Below are 18,363 nucleotides of genomic sequence, written 5' to 3'. Positions count from 1 at the left end.
ATGGCGCGATCTCGGCTCACCGCAACCTCCGCCTCCTGGGTTCAGGCAATTCTCCTGCCTCAGCCTCCTGAGTAGCTGGGATTACAGGCACGAGCCACCATGCCCAGCTAATTTTTTGTATTTTTAGTAGAGACGGGGTTTCACCATGTTGACCAGGATGGTCTCGATCTCTTGACCTCGTGATCCACCCGCCTCGGCCTCCCAAAGTGCTGGGATTACAGGCGTGAGCCACCGCGCCCGGCCTTAATCATTTACATTTTAAGCATTTTAAAACACTGGAGTATCTTTACAAGCAAAAGTACAACTCTTAAGTGTATATGGCCAGATGCGGTGGCTCATACCTGTAATTCCAGCACTTTGGAAGGTCGAGGCAGGTGGATCACTTGAGGCCAGGAGTTCAAGACCAGCCTGGCCAACATGGCAAAACCCCATCTCTACTAAAATTTCAAAAATTAACTGAGCGTGGTGGTGCACACCTATAATTCCAGCTACTTAGGAAGCTGAGGCATGAGAATTGCTTGAGCCTACGAGGCGGAGATTGCAGTGAGCCAAGATCTCACCACTGCACTCCAGCCTGGGCGACAGAGCAAGACTCTGTCTCAAATAATAGTAAAAACAATAATAATAAGAGTAAGTGTAGAGCATGATGAACTTTAACAAATGAATAGTTTCGTGAAGCCGCCACCCGGATCACAATATATTTCTAGCACCCCCAGAAGCTCCTTCAAGTCCCCTTCCAGTCCTGTCCTCACTGTATCATGTCGATTTTGCCCGTTTGAACATTATGCAGATGGAATTGTACCGTGTGCTCTCCTTTGTGTCTGTCCCCTTTCACCTAATATTACATCTGAGATTCATCCGTGCTATTGCATGCTCCAATCGTTCATTCTTTTCCAGTGCTGGGTACCGTTTCCCACTGTGAACAAACATACCACAATTTGCATGGCCGCTATGCTCATAATGGACTTTTGGGAGGCTGTTATTTTTTAAATTTTTTTATTTAATTTTTTATTTTAAGATAGTGTTTCACCATCTTGGCCAGGCTGGTCTTGAACTCCTGACTTCAGGTGATCTGCCTGCCTGTTTAGGCTGTTATAAATACACCTTCTATGAACGTTCTTATACATATATTTTTAAAATTATTTTTGTTCATTTGATTGCCTTTTTGTGTGCAATTCTATGAATTTCGACATGTGTAAAGATTTAGGTAACTATCACAATGTAGTTCGTTCTATCATCCCAAAAACTCTCTCCCACTATCCCCTTAGAATCACTGTCCCCTCCCCTTTCCCCAGTCCCTTACAGCTACTGATCTGTCTTCCATTACTATGGCTTTTGTCTTCTTGAGAATGTCATATAGATCAAATCATATAGTATGTAGCTGTTGTAGACTGGATTCCTTCACCTGTGGTATTTACCAACACAGTGGGCATGCACCACCATAAAGATGTCTCTGTCAACAACAGATCACATATATGACAGTGGCCCCATAAGATTATAAAACCTTATTTTTCCTGTACCTCTTCTTGGTTTAGGTATGTTTAGATATACGCAAATACTTATTTATCAGAACTATCCCTGTCATTACACAATGCATGGCTATACATTCTTTTTTATTGCTGATATTACCACAACTCTTTGACGGACAGACTTCTCTACTGATATAGTCAAGGGAGTGGAATCGCTTGATCACAGGGTCTTCATGTGTTTCACTTCAGCAGGTACAGACAAATGGTCTTCCAAAGTGGTTGAGCCGGCAGTGTAAGAGTTCCCATTGCTCTCTGCCTTCTCCACCAATATTTAGGAAGCATTCTGGTCAGTGTGTAGGTAACATTTTAGCTATTCTTTTGTGTATGCATATAAATTACCTTTTAAGATTTGCCATGAATCATACAAAGAATTAGTCATCCTCTGCAGCAGATACTGTTGGTGCCTTGCAGGGACCCCCTGAGATCCCTCTTACTGCCCCTAGCTGCTGCAGATGCTGTTGCTAAGGCTCATACCTACAGCTTTATCCAGTGCTGCTGGGCAATTGGGACTGCCACACAATTTTCATCCCCCCATCTCCCATACACACACACACACACACACACACACACACACATGCAGAGGCAGGCAGATTCACAGTGTTGCAACTTGTACTTCAGAGCTCCTGCAGGATCAGGCTGAAACAGGACTTCACCTGAAACCACATCCTTGTCTGGCCCTTCCTCCGGGCCCAGCCTGCTTCCCTGACTCCCTTGCAACACTTCCCTGTGAGCACTCTCCCAATAAAGCCTTTGTGCAAGCATCCCAGTTTTCAGCTCTGTTGCTAGGGAACCTGACCCAGGACACCTCTGTGGCATCCATTTCTCCATCCTCCTTCTCCAAAGGCCCCACTTTCCACCTACAGACTGTCTAGTTAGAAAAACATTTGACTGCAACTAACAGCAAACCTGACAAGCAGTAGCTTAAACAAACAGCTCTTGGTTTTTTCTCTCAAGCAGCTATAGCCTCACCATGGCAAGTGTCAATTCAGTTGCAGGTTTCCAGGCAGAAGCATGGGATAACTGAAATCACCCTCAGCTCTCCCTTGCCTTTCCAGCCCCTGCGGCCCCTGTCGGTTCCTCCTAGTTTCTCCTTCCTCCCAGGCTCCTAGCCCTGGAGTCAAGTGACCTCGGAATGCTCACACCAGTCATTTCCAAACAGTGTCCCCTGAATTCTCAGTTCAAGTTCCTGGGGTGCTTCAATGACTCAGCTCACATAAATTAATATTTTATGCCAAATAGTAGAAAATTTTAAATCCTGACTAGTAATTTTTATCAGTAGTCAAATTAATAACTAGGCAGTTAATTTCGTTAAACCTTTCCAGACATCTTTCTAGTTAGTCTCCTCATTAGAAATGCTCAGGGTAGATACAGTGGCTCATGCCTGTAATCCCAGCACTTTGGGACACCGAGGAGGGCAGATCGCCTGAGATCAGAAGTTCAAGACCAGCCTGGCCAACATGGTAAAACCCCATCTCTACTAAAAATACAAAAATTAGCTGGGTGTGGTGGTGCACACCTGTAATTCCAGCTACTCAGGAGGGTAAGGCAGGAGAATCACTTGAACCCTAGAAGCAGAGGTTGCAGCAAGTCGAGATGGAGCCACTGCACTCCAGCCTGGGTGACAGTGAGGCTCCGTCTCAAAAAAAAAAAAAAGAAGGCTGGCTCGGTGACTCACACCTGTAATTCCAGAGCTTTGGGAGGCCGAGGTGGGTGGATCACCTGAGGTCAGCAGTTCGAGACCAGCCTGGCCAACGTGGTGAAACCCCATCTCTACTAAAAATATAAAAATTAGCCGGGCATGGTGTCCTGCACTTATAGTCCCAGCTACTCAGGAGGCTGAGGCAGGAGAATCGCTCGAACCTGGGAGGAGGAGGTCACAGTGAGCTGAGGTCGCACCACCTCGCTCCAGCCTGGGTGACAGAGACTCCATCTCAAAAGAAAAAAAAAAGAAAAGAAAGAAAAAAAAGTGCTCAAACTTGTTCATTCTCAGGTGTTAATGACATTTACTAATTCTTTGGTTCAATTTGTGTTTATAGAGGGCCTAACCCCGTATCTGAATCAGGTGCAGGTTTTACAACTATGGATAATATATTGGCCTCTCTTTTAAAAGGCCCTGTGTGCACATGTATGCATGCATTTTCCACTCTTTTCTGTAGCTCTCAGTTTATTTTGTCCAGTAGATGGTAAGCATCTCGGGGTCAAGAACGGTGTTTTAGCTCTATGCTACTAACTAGCATAGTACCTGGAACATACCATACATGTTTCTGAAAAACAGCATGGCTGGCTGTGGTGGCTGATGCCTCTAATTCCAGCACTTTAGGAAGCTGAGGTTGGATGGATCACCTGAGGTCAGGAGTTCAAGACTAGCCTGACCAACATGGTGAAACACCATCTCTACTAAAAATACAAAATTGGCCGGGTTTGGTGGCACATGCCCATAATCCCAGCTACCTGGGAGGCTGAGAGGCAGGAGAATTGCTTGAACCCAGGAGGGAGCGGAAGCTGCAGTGAGCAGAGATCATGCCATCGCACTCCAGCCTGGGCAACAAGAGCGAAACTACTTCTCGATAAACAAACAAATGCAGCATGGCAGATAGAGATGAGTAAGGGAGAATAGAGAGGAAAGGGAGGCGGGAAGTGAGGAAGTGGGGAATCGGAGGGCAGATTAAAGATGGCCACCAATTCCTTGTAGTTTTCTCCACTGAGAAGTGGAGGCTGTTTCTGCTCACCTTGAATCTGGGCTGACCTTGTGACTTGCTTCGAAAATAAAGTACAATGTACATGATGATGTGGCAGCTCCAGACCTATGCCTGAAAAAGGTCTGGCAGCCTCAGGGAACTACCCTGAGACTACCATGCTGTGAGGAAGCCCCAGACATGTGGAGAGAACTGAGGAACCCAGACAACAGCAAGGGTGAGGCCTAGACATAACCCAGTTGAATTGTTCCAGCCAGACCTTGGCTATCCGAGCCATTCTAGCTGAGACCCCAGACATCATGGAACAGAGATGAGCTATTCCCACTGTGTTCTGGTCAAGTCACTGACCCGCAAAATCATAAAATAAAAAACATTCCAATAAAATGTTTTAAGCCACTAAGTTTTGGGATGGTGTGTTACACAGGAAAAGAGAAAATACGAAATTGGAGATACCATCAAAAGAACAATATACCGTCTCATTATTTCCAGTAGTCTTTATTCTATTTAAGATATGCCTGCAGGCTGGGCGTGGTGGCTCATGCCAGTAATCCCAGTACTTTGGGAGGCCCAGGCAGGCAGATCACAAGGTCAGGCATTGGAGACCAGCCTGGCCAATATGATGAAACTCCATCTCTACTAAAAATACAAAAATTAGCTGGGCATGGCAGCATGCACCTGTAGACCCAGTTACTTGGGAGACTGAGGCAGGAGATTCACTTGAACCTGGGAGCAGAGGTTGCCGTGAGCTGAGATCACACCACTGCACTCCAGCCTCGGTGACAAAGCGAGACTCCGTCTCAAAACAAACAAACAAACAAAAAATATACGCCTGCAGGGAGACAGCAATTCTTAATACAAAGTAAAAGTTGTGCCGGGCGCGGTGGCTCAAGCCTGTAATCCCAGCACTTTGGGAGGCCGAGGCGGGTGGATCACGAGGTCAAGAGATCGAGACCATCCTGGTCAACACGGTGAAACCCCGTCTCTACTAAAAATATGAAAACATTAGCTGGGCATGGTGGCGCGTGCCTGTAATCCCAGCTACTCAGGAGGCTGAGGCAGGAGAATTGCCTGAACCCAGGAGGCGGAGGTTGCGGTGAGCCGAGATCGCGTCATTGCACTCCAGCCTGGGTAACATGAGTGAAACTCCGTCTCAAAAAAAAAAAAAAAAAAAAAAAACAAAGTAAAAGTTGTACTGGTGGAGTTACTTGGGGGCAGAGAAAGTATTTCCAATACATCTTTCATACCCTACCAAGGGTAAGGCATGTTTGGTTGGTTTTATTGGGCGTCTTGATCTGGGCTGAAGGAAGGCTGGGGTCCGCCGCAGGAAACTAGATTATCTACTATGGTCTGGGCGCAAAGGTCAATGAGTGAAGTGGATCAGGCATGGGAAGCACAGGGAATGGTGACAGCGGATGGACTGGCAGCCACCAACTCAACTCGGGCCGTTTATGGTCATGAGGGAACTTGGGCCTCTATTGCTGGATCCTTCATTTTTCTTTCTAGAAGCAAAATAGCCAGATTTTTATATAAAATCTCCAAATTTTATATCTGGACTGTTGGGTTGCTCATTTGAGCTCCCTGGTCCAATGACTGAGAGCGCTGTGTGTGGTGTCGTATTCGTCACACGTTGCATGTGTGTCTCTCCAGGCAGCCTGTGGCTTGGCAAAATGAAAGTTGTCCATGCGCTTTCTAGCAGAGTCCAACCGAGTCAGATTCAGTGGGTGAAGTTCTAAGTGCTGGTAGGGATGTACAGCAACTAGAACTCTCAAACGCTGCTAATGAGCCTGTGAACCGGACAGTCATTTTAGAGAACAGTTTGGCAAAAACTACTAAGGCTGAACATATTCCTCCCCGAGCACTACGACCCAGTAGTACCAAGAGAAATGCAAATACCTGTTCACCAAAGACATCTATTAGAAAGTTCATAGCAACATTATTAGTACTAGTCAAATACTAGACATAAATACCCTCCATCATCTGTACAATGGATAAACAAAGTATCCATTTATGGAATATTACACAGCAATGCAAAAAAAAAACACAATAGAAATTTGTTGCATGTTTGCTGCATGCAACAACACAGATAAAACTCACCAACAGTTGAGTGAAAGAATCGGTTACAGGAGAGTCTGTAAATCACCATACGGTGGGTGAAAGTTCTGGCTGCATCACATCTTTATATACAGACACTTAGTATATAAAGTTCAAAATAGGCAAAACTAATCTGTAGCATGATGGTGGTTGCCCTTTTTTTAATTAAAAAAATTGTTTAAATCTTTTGAGACAGGGTCTCACTGTGTCACTCAGACTGGAGTGCAGTGGCAAAAGCATAGCTCTGTAACCTCAAACGCCTGGCCGCAAGTGATCCTCCCGCCTTGGTCTCCTGAAGCGTTGAGATGACAGGTGTGAGCCACTGCACCTGGCCAATAGTAGTATTACAGGAAAGAGGTTGCGATCCAGACCCCAAATAAAGAATTCAGGGAGAGTCCGCAGTGCAAAGTGAAAGCAAGTTTATTAAGAGAGTAAAGGAAGGAAGGAATGGCTATTCGATAGGCAGAACAGCCCCCAGGGCTGCTGGTGGCCCATTTTTATGGTTATTTCTCAATGGTACGCTAAACAAGGATTACGCATGCCTCCCCTTTTTAGACCATATAGGGTAACTTCCTGACATTGCCATGGCATTTGTAAACTGTCATGGTCCTGGTTGGAGTGTAGCCGTGAGAACGACCAGAGGTCACTCCCGTTGCCATTTTGGGGACGAGACTTTGGGGAAGCTGGAAGCCCTTCCTCCTTCGCCTGTATGTTGTGCTGACCTCCTGCCTCATCCTGTGACTTCGAATGCCTTAACCTTCTGGGAATGCAGCCCAGTAGGTTTCAGCCTCATTTTCACCCGGCTCCTATTTAAGGTGGAGTTGCTCTGGTTTACGCACCTCTGACAGTAGCAACCCTTGAAAGCAGCATGGTGACTATGAGGAAAGAAACCCCTCTGTCCTGTCTCTTGTCTCAAAGAAGGAGGACAAAAAAACAGTTGAGACAGCAGGCATGAGGTCAGTGGCCTGGAGGTTAAAGATTAAACCCCCCACCTTAAGATCTCAGGCGATTGTAAGGGTGGGGGCAATATGGAGAAACGCCCTCTATTGTTCCCATTCAGTCTTGCTCAAACCTCGCCCCCTTACTTCATCACGACCAGACCATCTCACGTGTGATTTCTAAAACTGTAAACTCAAGACCCCTTCACATGTAATATCTAGAGTTGTGAGCCTATATAAAGGCAGAGGTTTCCTTTGTTAGAGGAGCTTGGCTGTTAGGCAGCTATGCTACCTTGCTCCCGGCTGAATAAATCACCCCTTCCCTCCCAGTTCAGTGTTCAAGAGGTCTGTTCCTTGCAGCCGCTCCTGCTTCAACTAGATGGGGGTTGAGGGGAATTCTGGCGCAGTGGTCATGTTCTGTTTCTTGTCTGTGCATTGGTTACATGGGTGTGTTCATTTTGCGAAAGCTACTGAGCTATATACACTTCTGATTTCTGCATTTTTCTGTATACATGTTGTATTTCAATACAATGGGGTGTGTGTGTGTGTGTGTGTCTGTGTGTGTGTGTTTTGAGATGAAGTCTCGCTCTGTTGCGTAGGCTGGAGTGGCAGTGATGAGATCTCGGCTCACCGCAACCTCTGCTTCCCAGGTTCAAGAGATTCTGCTGCCTCAGCCTCCCTAGTAGCTGGGATTATAGGCACATGCCACCATGCCTGGCTAACTTTTTGTATTTTTAGTGGAGATGGGGTTTCACCACATTGGCCAGGCTGAACTCCTGACCTTGTGATCCGCCCAACTCAGCCTCCCAAAGTACTAGGATTATAGGCATGAGCCACCAAGCCCAGCCCTTTTTTTTTCTTTAAAAGGAGTCTCACCATGCCTCCCAAACTGTAGTGCAATGGCATGATCTCAGCTCACTGCAACCTCCGTCAGGGTTCACATGATTCTCCTGCCTCAGCCTCCCAAGTAGCTGGGCTTACAGGTGTGTGCCACCACACCCAGCTAGTTTGTATTTTTAGTAGAGACAGGGTTTTACCATGTTGGCCAGGCTGGTCTCAAACTCCGCACCTCATGTGATCTGCCTGCCTCAGCCTCCCAAACGGCTGGGATTACAGGCATAAGCCACTGTACCTGGCCAATACAGTTTGTGGTTTTTTTTGTTTTCGTTTTTTTTAATTTTTATTTATTTTTTTTAAAAAAAAAAAAAAAAAAAAAACCCTACAGCACCCGGTATTCCCAGGCGGTCTCCCATCCAAGTACTAACCAGGCCAACCCGGCTTACCTTCCAAGATCAGATGAGAGCGGGCCCATTCAGGGTGATATGTCCATAGACCAATATAAAGCTTTTAAAAGCAGCATTTGAAAAATGCTACACTTGCTCCCTCAATCACAGCAACCTGGAACAAGCCTCTAGCCTCTAGCTCACCTGAGCTGAACATGTAGCAGGAGAGAGAACTAAGCCTTTGTGGGGTTGTTTTTTTTTTTTTTTTTTTTTTTTTTAAGTCCCTAGAAAATAATGCAGTACTCCAAGCCTGCTAGTTGTCCTCTCAAATCTATTTTCCATCTTCCTGGATACATGGCTGCCTAACCAGAGGCTACATTTCCCAGCCTCCAATATTGGGCTAATGAGAAGTAGGCAGGAGCGAACGATCTGAGCCACTTCTGGCTATTTGGCTTTTGCCCTTTCTGATGCCTCAATGTGGAGATGGCGAGGACACCAGCAGCAACAGCACCTGGGAGCTTGTGAGAAAGGGAAATTCAGGTTACAGCTCTTTTAGAATTTGTCTAACAGGTTTTCCTGTCTTCACCGGAACTCCCCAACCCTCAACAAAAAAAGAAATGGACATTCAGTTGATCCTTGAACAACACGGGAGGAGCTTGGGGAGCCACTACCTGCCCAGTCAAAAATTTGCATGAACTTTTTTTTTTTTTGAGATGGAGTTTCACTCTTGTTGCTCAGGCTGGAGTTCGATGGTGCGATCTCTAATCATAGCAACCTCCGCCTCCCGGGTTCAAACTATCTTCCTGCCTCAGCCTCCCAAATAGCAGGGATTACAGGCATGCACCACCACACCGGGCTAAACTTTTTTTTTTTTTAAAGTGAGACAGGAACTGGCTCTGTTGCCCAGGCTGGAGTGCAGAGGCACTATCTCAGCTGACTGCAACCTCCACCTCCTGGGTTCAAACGATACTCCCATCTCTGCCTCCCAAGTAGCTAGGAATACAAACATGCACCACCACTTGGCTAATTCTTGTATTTTTAGTACAGACAATGAAACCTTGTCTGTACCATGTTGGCCAGGCTGGTCTCAGACTCCTGACCTCAAGTGATCCACCTGCCTGGCCTCCCAGAGTGTTGAAATTACAGACATGAGCCACCATGCCTGGTCTCCATTAACTTTTGATTCCCAAATACTTAACTACTAATACCCTACTGTTGACTGGAAGCCTTACCGATAACACAGTTGATTAACACAGATTTTGTATGTTGTGTATATTATTTCTATATTCTTAAAATTAGGTAAACAAAGTATTATTAAGAAAAATCATAAGGAAGAGAAAATACATTTACTATTCATTAAGTGGAAGTGGACCACCACAAAGGTCTTCATCCTCACCATGCTCACATTGAGTAGGCTGAAGAGCAAGAGGAAGAGAAGGGGTTGGTTTTGCTGTATCAAGGGTGATAGAGGCAAAAGAAATCTATGTGTATATGGTTCTGCACAGTTCAAACCCATGTTGTTCAAGGGTTAACTGTTCTTGGCCCCCACCTGAGACCTAATGCATCAGAGACCCTGTGTTGGAGTGCTGCAATTTGTGTGTAAACAAGCTCCTGGGAGAATTCTAACACACACTCAAGTTTCAGGACCACTGGCTTAGAAGAGTCAACAAACCTTTTCTGCAATGGGACAGATAGCAGATAGTTTAGATGTTGCAGGCTGTATATTCACCGAGGCAGCCACTTAGCTCTGCCATTGTAGACCAAGAGTAGCCAGAGACAATCTGTAAATGAATGGGTTAGCCGGATGTGGCCTAAGGGGGGACTCAGAGAATCAGGTCTATGCTTAGAGTACAAGCAAGTGCCAGGCAAAACAGTTTTCTTATCTTCGAGCAAACGAATCTCCTCTGCGTCCCTCATGCCTCTTATCAGCCTTGACATCGACTCAGAGCACACTGGAGTGACCAGTGCTGAATCCTTTATTCTCTGTGGCTGAGCCCTCCCTTCCAGGTTCCTTGCTGCTTGCACCCTGCAAAATCTGCTCTGTGAAATTCTGTAATAATCCTTGTGTAAGTATTAAAGTCTACTAACAGCCAATAATGCCACTTCAAGCGGAGGCATTGGCATCTTAATTTGGGGCAATCCTGGGTTGGGCAGGGGGAGTATTGTGTCCCAATACTATCATGGGCCAACTGGTGGATCTGTGGAGGGGGAAGGGCTTCCAGTTTCCCCAAAGTCGCTTTCAGGAGAGAAACCGCTTCCTGTAATTTCCGATTTGTCTATTTTGAGCTCAGGTTTTCCCAGAAGAAAAGCAAGGATCTGCGAATTTTTGTTTTTTGTTTGTTTAGGCTGAGTCTCGCTCTATTGCCCAGGCTGGAGTGAAGTGGCGCGATCTTGGCTCACTGCAACCTCCACTTACCTGGTGCAAGCGATTCTCGTGCCTCAGCCTCCCCAGCAGCTGGGATTACAGGCATGAACTTGTATTTTTAGTAGAGACAGGGTTTCACCATGTTGGCCAGGCTGGTCACCAACTCCTGACCTCATGAGATCTGCCCACCTCAGCCTCCCAAAGTGCTGGGATTACAGGCGTGAGCCACTGTGCCCGGCCCAATCTGCCGATTTTTAATCCCTCCTGCGTTTAGAGTGAGTGCAGCGTTCCTAGAGGGATCCCCAGCTGAACAAACCACAGTCCCCCCTTCCCCTGGGCCTGACACCCTGGGCTGGGAGTGCCTGACCCCCCCAACCCAGGTGGGTTTCCCCTCCGACACAATCAGAGATCAGTTTCCACCACATCTGTCTGAACAGCACCTGCTGGACCACAGAGCCAAGGTAGCAACCACCTCTCTCTCTGTTTCTCTTAAGGGAGACCCAGGGAAGGCCCTTTCTCTCTCTCGTATCCATTAGGAATCTTAGTCACAACTGAAAACGGATTTAATAGGGAAGTTCCTGGCTCGTTTAACTGAACACTCTAGGGATAATTCTGGCTTAAAGCACTGCTTGATTCAGGGGCTCAAACACTATCACAGAGCCTGGTTTCTCACTCCATCCAGCAGCCCTCCCTGTTGACTCCACTTTCAGACAGGCTGGCAGGTGACGGCTGCCGATCCAGGCTTCATCCTCCCAGGTGCACAGGGAGCGGGGCGGGCCTCTCTACAGGCTGTCACCAGCTGCCCCGGAGCCCTTCCCTGCGGCTGCTGAAAGATCAGTGCTGATTGGCTAGGTGCGAACCACATGCCCTGCCCTGGGGCAGGGATGGAGCCCCTGTGGAAGTGCACAGAGGGAAAGTGAGGGAGGGTATGCCAAGGAACTCAGAACCCAGCTGCCCTTACTGAGAGAGTGGGATTGGACGCACCTTAATGTGAGGTCTCCCAGACTCGATAGTATTCAATTGCAAGTAGTTTGAGCGGTGACCTCAGGGAGTAGGGAAGCAAGGTAAGAAAGGGAAGAGAGCCAGTTAAGAAGCTGCGTTATCAAGCACATTTTCTCTGCGGGCACCCGGAGCCCACTCCCCCTGTAGGGTTTGGGAGACGATTTGGAAGATGCCTCAGAGTTCTCCCAACAGAGGGTCGAGGAAGCTGCAGTGTAAACCCGACAGCACCTCATCTATTACTGATACAGAACTTTCATCTTGCCCAACTTGCCAGCCTAGCTTGCTTTTAAGGATGGAGAGAGGTGGGGGGAGGAGAGAGAGGGGCGGGGAGAGAACCTTCAGGCAGAGGAGGACTCAGAGGTGTTTGCAGTAGGCAGCCCTCCATGTGGAGAGATGCGTGCCAAGGTGATGTGAGGCATACGGAGTGTCTGCCTCAGAGTGCTGACAACAAACGTCCTGTTCCTTTCCTGCATCCCGTCCAGCAGGAGTCTTTTCCCGTGGCAAGGACTAGAGCCTCCTCTGGCCCATCTACCATTCCTTCTTCTGATAAATGAAAGAGAATATCAAATCCATAAACATAAAAACAACAGTACCCAGAGCTCCCCTTAACATTAAACATACCCTATTTCACAGGGACGGCTCCTGCAAAAGTTGGAAAGTTTTTGCAGGTACAGAGTCCTGGGCCAGAGGCTAAAACTCTCTAAACCGTATGGTTGACTCATTGGGCAGGAACAGATAAGCTGAATTTGAGACGACTCCACCCAGACCATGTGGAACAGGATTGGAAAAGGGTAGATAGCCAAGCAGAACTCCAAACTGTCACTGGGAGTGGAGTGGCTGGAAGCCGCACCAAAATTCCCCGTAGATGCTGGCTGCAATGGCAACTCTTTTTTTTTTTTTTTAGACAGAGTCTTGCTCTGTCGCCAGGCGCCAGGCTGGAGTGCAGTGGCGCGATCTCGGCTCACTGCAACCTCTGCCTCCTGAGTACAAGCAATTCTCCTGCCTCAGCCTCTGGAGTAGCTGGGACTACAGGTGCACGCCACCACGCCCAGGTAATTTTTGTATTTTTAGTAGAGACAAGGTTTCACCATGTTGGCCGGGATGGTCTCGATCTCATGACCTTGTGATCTGCCCGCCTTGGCCTCCCAAAGTGCTGGGATTACAGGTGTGAGCCACCGCGCTCGGCTGCAATGGCAACTCTTATTTGTTGATTTATAGAATGTGCAACATCTGTGAGTTCTCCAACACGAACACGGCCGTTTAACCTCTTTACATTCCCTTCTTCTCTACTCTCTTTCTCCCATTATTTTATTCTTAAATTCTATTAGTTACCGTTACCTTTGTAACTTTAAAAAGATCTTTATTTCTTTTTCTTGATTCATTAACCATTTTTTAAAAGACATTTTATTTTGAAAAGTATTTTATGGTCTATTTGCTTGGTTCTTGGTGTCTGGTTCTTCTGATTTTGTTTTCTTTTTCCTTCTTTCTTTTTTTTTTTTTTTTAAAACAGAGTTTCCCCTTTTCACCTAGGCTGGAGTGTTGTTGCACAACTTTGGCTCACTGGAACCTCCTCCTTCCCGGGTTCAAGCGTTTTTCTGACTCAGCCTCCTGAGTAGCTGGAACTACAGATGTGTGCCACTATGCCTGGCTAATTTTTTTTTTTTTTTTTGGGTTTTTAAAAATGTTTATTTTATGTACAAAGAACTATCAAGGCTTTTCATGGTAGGTGTCTTGGATAATCCTTTGAAGATCATTTTGTCCAACTTAATGAAACCCATATCCTTCGCGTACTGACGGAAACACTGGCGGCACATATTGAGACCATATTTCCGGATCAAACCGTACCGGTTTGAACAGACTCGACAAGAGCGAGAACGCTGGCCGAATTTTCGCGGGTGGCTCCAGTACAGCTGCTGGTGACCCATCTTGCTCTCAGAAAGGCAACGAGGTCTGCCTGGCTAATTTTTATGCTTTTAGTAGAGATGGGGTTTCGCTATGTTGGCCAGGCTGGTCTGGATCTCCTGACCTGGAGTGATCCTCATGCCTTGGCCTCCCAATGTGCTAGGATTACAGGTGTGAGCCACCTCGCCCTGCCTCTGATTTTGTTTCCTTTCAAAAAACGTTTTGGCTGGGTGTGGTAGCTCACACCTATAATACCAGCACTTTGGGGAGGCCAAGGCAAGAAGATTGCTTGAGCCCAGGAGTTTGAGAACAGCTTATGCAACATGGTGAGACCCTGTCTCTACAAAAAAATACAAAAATTAGCCAGGGATGGTGGTGCACGCCTGTGGTCCCAGCCACTCGGGAGACTTAGGCTTGACCCCAGGAGGTTGAGGCTGCAGTGAGCCATAATTGTGCCTCTGCACTCCAGCTTGGGCGAAAGAGCGAGACCCTGCCTTTCTGTCTGGCAGCAGCCATCAGGTAAGCCACAGTGAGTGCATACAAGTACATTCTGATGTCATGTGCTTTCTTCTGAGGGCCTGCTGCTGGCAGTATCACTGGCTCTGTGCTCTCCACAGGCTCCCCCACCCACCCGGCCCCATAAAGTGTAGCAGCTGGGCTGCAAAGCGAAGCTAGGTTACATTATATATAGGATTCGTGTGTGCAGTGGCAGCCCCAAACGCCCAGTTCCTAAGCGTGCAACTTATAACAAGCCTGAACTTGCGGTGTTAACCAGCTAAAGTTTGCTTGAAGCCTCAGTTCATTGCAGAGGATCAAGCTGGATGCCACTGTAGGGCTCTGAGTCCTGAATTCTTACTGGGTTGAAGATTCCACACACCAATTTTTTGAGGTTATCCTCACTGATGCATTCCATAAAGCTATCAGATGAAATCCTGACACCCAGTGGGTCACCAAGCCAGTCCACAAGCACAGGGAGACACATGGGCTGACATCTGCAGGCCAAAAGAGCCACGGCCGTGGAAATGGCCATAAGTTCCACCACACTATTGGTGGGTCTCCTCGTGCCCCTTGAGAAGATGTGATATTCCCCAGCTCCACTCTTACCACTGATGTAAGTAAAGTTTGTAAAATTCATACCTAATAAACAATTTAGGGCAGTCAAAAAAAGAAAAAAAAAAAAAAAGAGTGAGACCCTGTCTGAAACAAAACAAAACAAACAAAAAATGTTTTGAAAAGATTTTTATTCTTATTTGATACGGTAGAGACATACACTGTCTAATAATTAGCTGATCCTTAATAACTTGGACACTTGAAGGACTTCTTTCTTTTTTTTTTCTTTTTTTACAACAGCCTATTGTGGGATTTTTTTTGTTTTGTTTTTTAGAGACGGGTTTCACCATGTTGGTCAGGCTGGTTTTGAACTCCTAACCTTGTGATCCGCCCGCCTTGGCCTCCCAAAGTGCTGGGATTACAGGCATGAGCCACCGTGCCTGGCCTGAAGGATTTCACTGGTAAACTGGATCTAAATCATTTTTTCTGTCTTTTTTAAATTGATATATCATAGTTATACATATTTTGAGAGTACCCGTGATATTTTGATGCATGCATACAATGTGTGATGATTAAATCAGGGTAATTAGGATATCCATTACCTGAAGCAGAATGTTACAATTCTCTTCTAGCTCTCTTGAAATATACACTAAGTTATTGTTAACTATTATTTCCCTGCTGTACTATTGGAGTAGAATTTATTTCTTCTATCAAATTGTATTTTTGTACATATTATCCAACTTCTCTTCGCCCCTACTTCCCCCTCCTAAGTCATTCTTAAAAGGTAATTTTTCAGACTTGTTTTTCACTTTATTTTAGATGTGTCTTTGTGAAAGGAGTTTAAAATTGAGTTTTTTTGTTTGTTTGTTTTGATACCGAGTCTCACTCTGTTGCCCAGGCTGGAGTGCAGTGGAGTGACCTCAGCTCACTGCAACCTCCGTCTCCTGGGTTCAAGTAATTCTCGGGCCTCAGCCTCCTGAGTAGCTGGCACTGCAGGCGTAAGCTACTACGCCTGGCTAATTCTTGTATTTTTAGTAGAAATGGGGTTTTACCACGTGGGCCAGCTAGTCTCAAACTCCTGACCTCAGGTGACCTGCCTGTCTTGGCCTCCCAAAGTGTTGGGATTACAGGTGTGAGTCACCACGCCCAGCCTGTTTGTTTTTAGATGGTGTTTTGCTCTTGTTGCCCAAGCTGGAATGCAATGGCATGATCTCAGCTCACTGCAACCTCCACCTCCTGGTTCAAGCAATTCTCCTGCCTCAACCTCCCAAGTAACCGGGATTACAAGCATTCGCCACCATGCCCGGCTAATTTTTGTATTTTTAGTGGAGATGGGGTTTCACTCTATTAGCCAGGCTGGTTTCAAACTCCTGTCCTCAAGTGATCCGCTCACCTTGGCCTCCCAAAGTGCTGAGATTACAGGCGTGAGCCACATCACCCAGCTAATCAACTGATTTTTAAAATAGAGTATTCTGCCTATCCAGCCAGACCAAATGTATTCACAATGATCCTTAAAACTGAAAGACAACCTTGGCAACATGGCGATATCCCATCTCTACAAAAAACATAAAACTTACCCAGGCATGGTGGCACCCACCTATAGTCCCAGCTAGTTGGGTGGCTGAGGTGGGAGAATCACCTGAACTGGGAAATGCAGGTTGCAGTGAGCCAAGATTGCACCACTGCACTCCAGCCTGGGCAACAGAGTGAGACCCTATCTCAAAAAAACAAACAAACAAAAAAAAAACGCTGGGTGCGGCTCACTCCTGTAATCCCAACATACTGGGAGGCCTAGGTGGGCAGATCAGCTGAGGTCAGGAGTTCAAGACCAGCCTGGACAACAGGGTGAAGCCCCATCTCTACTAAAAAATACAAAAATTGGCCAGGCGTGATGGTGGGTGGCTGTAATCCCAGCTACTTGGGAGGCTGAGGTAAGGAGAATTGTTTGAACCCAGGAGGCAGAGCTTACAGTGAGCTGAGATTGCGCCACTGCACTGCAGCCTGGGCGACAGAGTGAGACTGCATCTCAAAAAAAAAAAAGGTGGGGGGAGAGGGAGACAGAAGAGGAGGTTGGAGTGATGGACATGAGAATTCAACTTACCATTGCCAGTTTTGAAAATGGAAGGGGCCGTGGGCTGAGGAAAGTGAGCAGCCTCTAAAATCTGGAAAAGAGAAGGATATGGGTCATCCCTCAGAGCCTGCAGAGAGGAATACAGCCTGCTGACTCTTTGATTTTACCCCAGTGAGATACGCGTCAGACCTTTGACCTCCAGACTAAGATAAGTTTGTATCGTGTTTAGCCATTACATTTGTGGTAATTTGTTACAGCAGCAATACAAATCTAATAGAAGCAGAGTAGCTACATAATATTTTGGATTTCTTCTGCATAGGAAAGTTACTTGTCTTTTCTCACCCGTGTCTTCTGATCTTTAGGAAAGCCGTGGCTGGGTGCCTTGGCTCACACCTGTAATTCTAGCACTTTGGGAGGCCAAGGCAGGCAGATTCCGAGGCTAGGAGTTTGAGACCAGCCTAACCAACATGGTGAAACCCCATCTCTACTAAAAATACAGAAATTAGGCAGACGTGGTGGTGCGCTAGGCTGGTGACGTGCTAGCCTGTAGTCCCAGCTACTTGGGAGGCTGAGGCAGGAGAATCGCTTGAACCTGGGAGTCGGAGGTTGCAGTGAGCTGTGATTGTGCCACTGCACTCCAGCCTGGATGACAGAGCAAGACTCCGTTTCAAACAAAAAAAAAAAAAAAAAAAAGAAAAAGGAAAGTTGTATTTTTGTTCTGGTGAATAATATGTAAATGTACGCAATACAATTAGACTCAATTCTCTATTCCTTTAGACACTAGATTAGATGTTCACTTCCTGCTATGAACAATGGTAAAATTAGTATGCTTTTCTTCCTTTCCTTTTCTCTATCATCTAATGCTAGCAATAAAATTATCTTTGCTAATTTTAATTTTATACTATAAAAAAAGCTGTATTGCGTTCAACTTATGTGCCTTCCCAACTTGACTTGACTATGTATTCCCAGGTTCATCCCGAGCCACAGCCAGTGATTCTAGAAGTATTCTGGCCTTCCTTGGACTTCCACCACATAGTGAACTGCTGGGTCAGCAGCTGCCTCCTAGAAACTGACTCAATGTTGACCCCCAGCCTTCACCATCAGCCTGGCTCTCCCTCCAAGTTGAGCAAGCCCTACTTCTTCGGCCCCTCTCATTGTTAATGGGCTCAGATGAAGCACAGCCTTGCACGCAGGCTCTGACTTCTCCAGAAGATGCTAGGGGGAACCACGGAGTGCAGTTAACACAACAAAAGTTTACTTCAAGTTCCTGCAAGGGCTTTTGACAATAAGCTGTCTTGAAGTCATGAAACTCTAGAGTCAAAACTATATAAGTACTCCTAAATGATTTCTCTAAATTGGAAAAGAAAATTAGTATGAGTAAAGAGGCATGTTATTAGACCAGAGGTAAGTATGAGATTGTATTATGCCATCATGGTTCATAGTTAAGGGCTAGTGGGAAAGATATTCTATTTTTTTTTTTTTTTTTTTTTTTTTTT

General features: G+C 46.2%; 1 non-coding gene and 3 pseudogenes across 1 annotated transcript; 2 read left to right on the top strand and 2 right to left on the bottom strand.

The window, feature by feature from the left end:
• Positions 1 to 8,470: 8,470 nt before the first annotated feature.
• LOC116530245 lies at positions 8,471 to 8,588 on the bottom strand (annotated as a pseudogene).
• Positions 8,589 to 9,014: 426 nt separating this feature from the next.
• LOC116530250 lies at positions 9,015 to 9,075 on the top strand. The gene has a single exon (XR_004259901.1). It is a non-coding gene; the product is annotated as a U7 small nuclear RNA (small nuclear RNA).
• A 4,438-nt stretch (positions 9,076 to 13,513) lies between these two features.
• The window catches only part of LOC116530112, a 9,247-nt pseudogene continuing 4,397 nt past the window's right edge, over positions 13,514 to 18,363 (bottom strand).
• On the top strand, positions 14,296 to 14,818 carry LOC116530192 (annotated as a pseudogene).

Source organism: Sapajus apella, unplaced genomic scaffold (assembly GCF_009761245.1).
Source record: "Sapajus apella isolate SASKATOON/1434 unplaced genomic scaffold, GSC_monkey_1.0 scaffold65, whole genome shotgun sequence".
In the NCBI taxonomy this organism is placed as follows: domain Eukaryota; kingdom Metazoa; phylum Chordata; class Mammalia; order Primates; family Cebidae; genus Sapajus; species Sapajus apella.
Note: the sequence above shows the minus strand (reverse complement) of the source record. Positions and strands in the feature narration are given on the sequence as shown.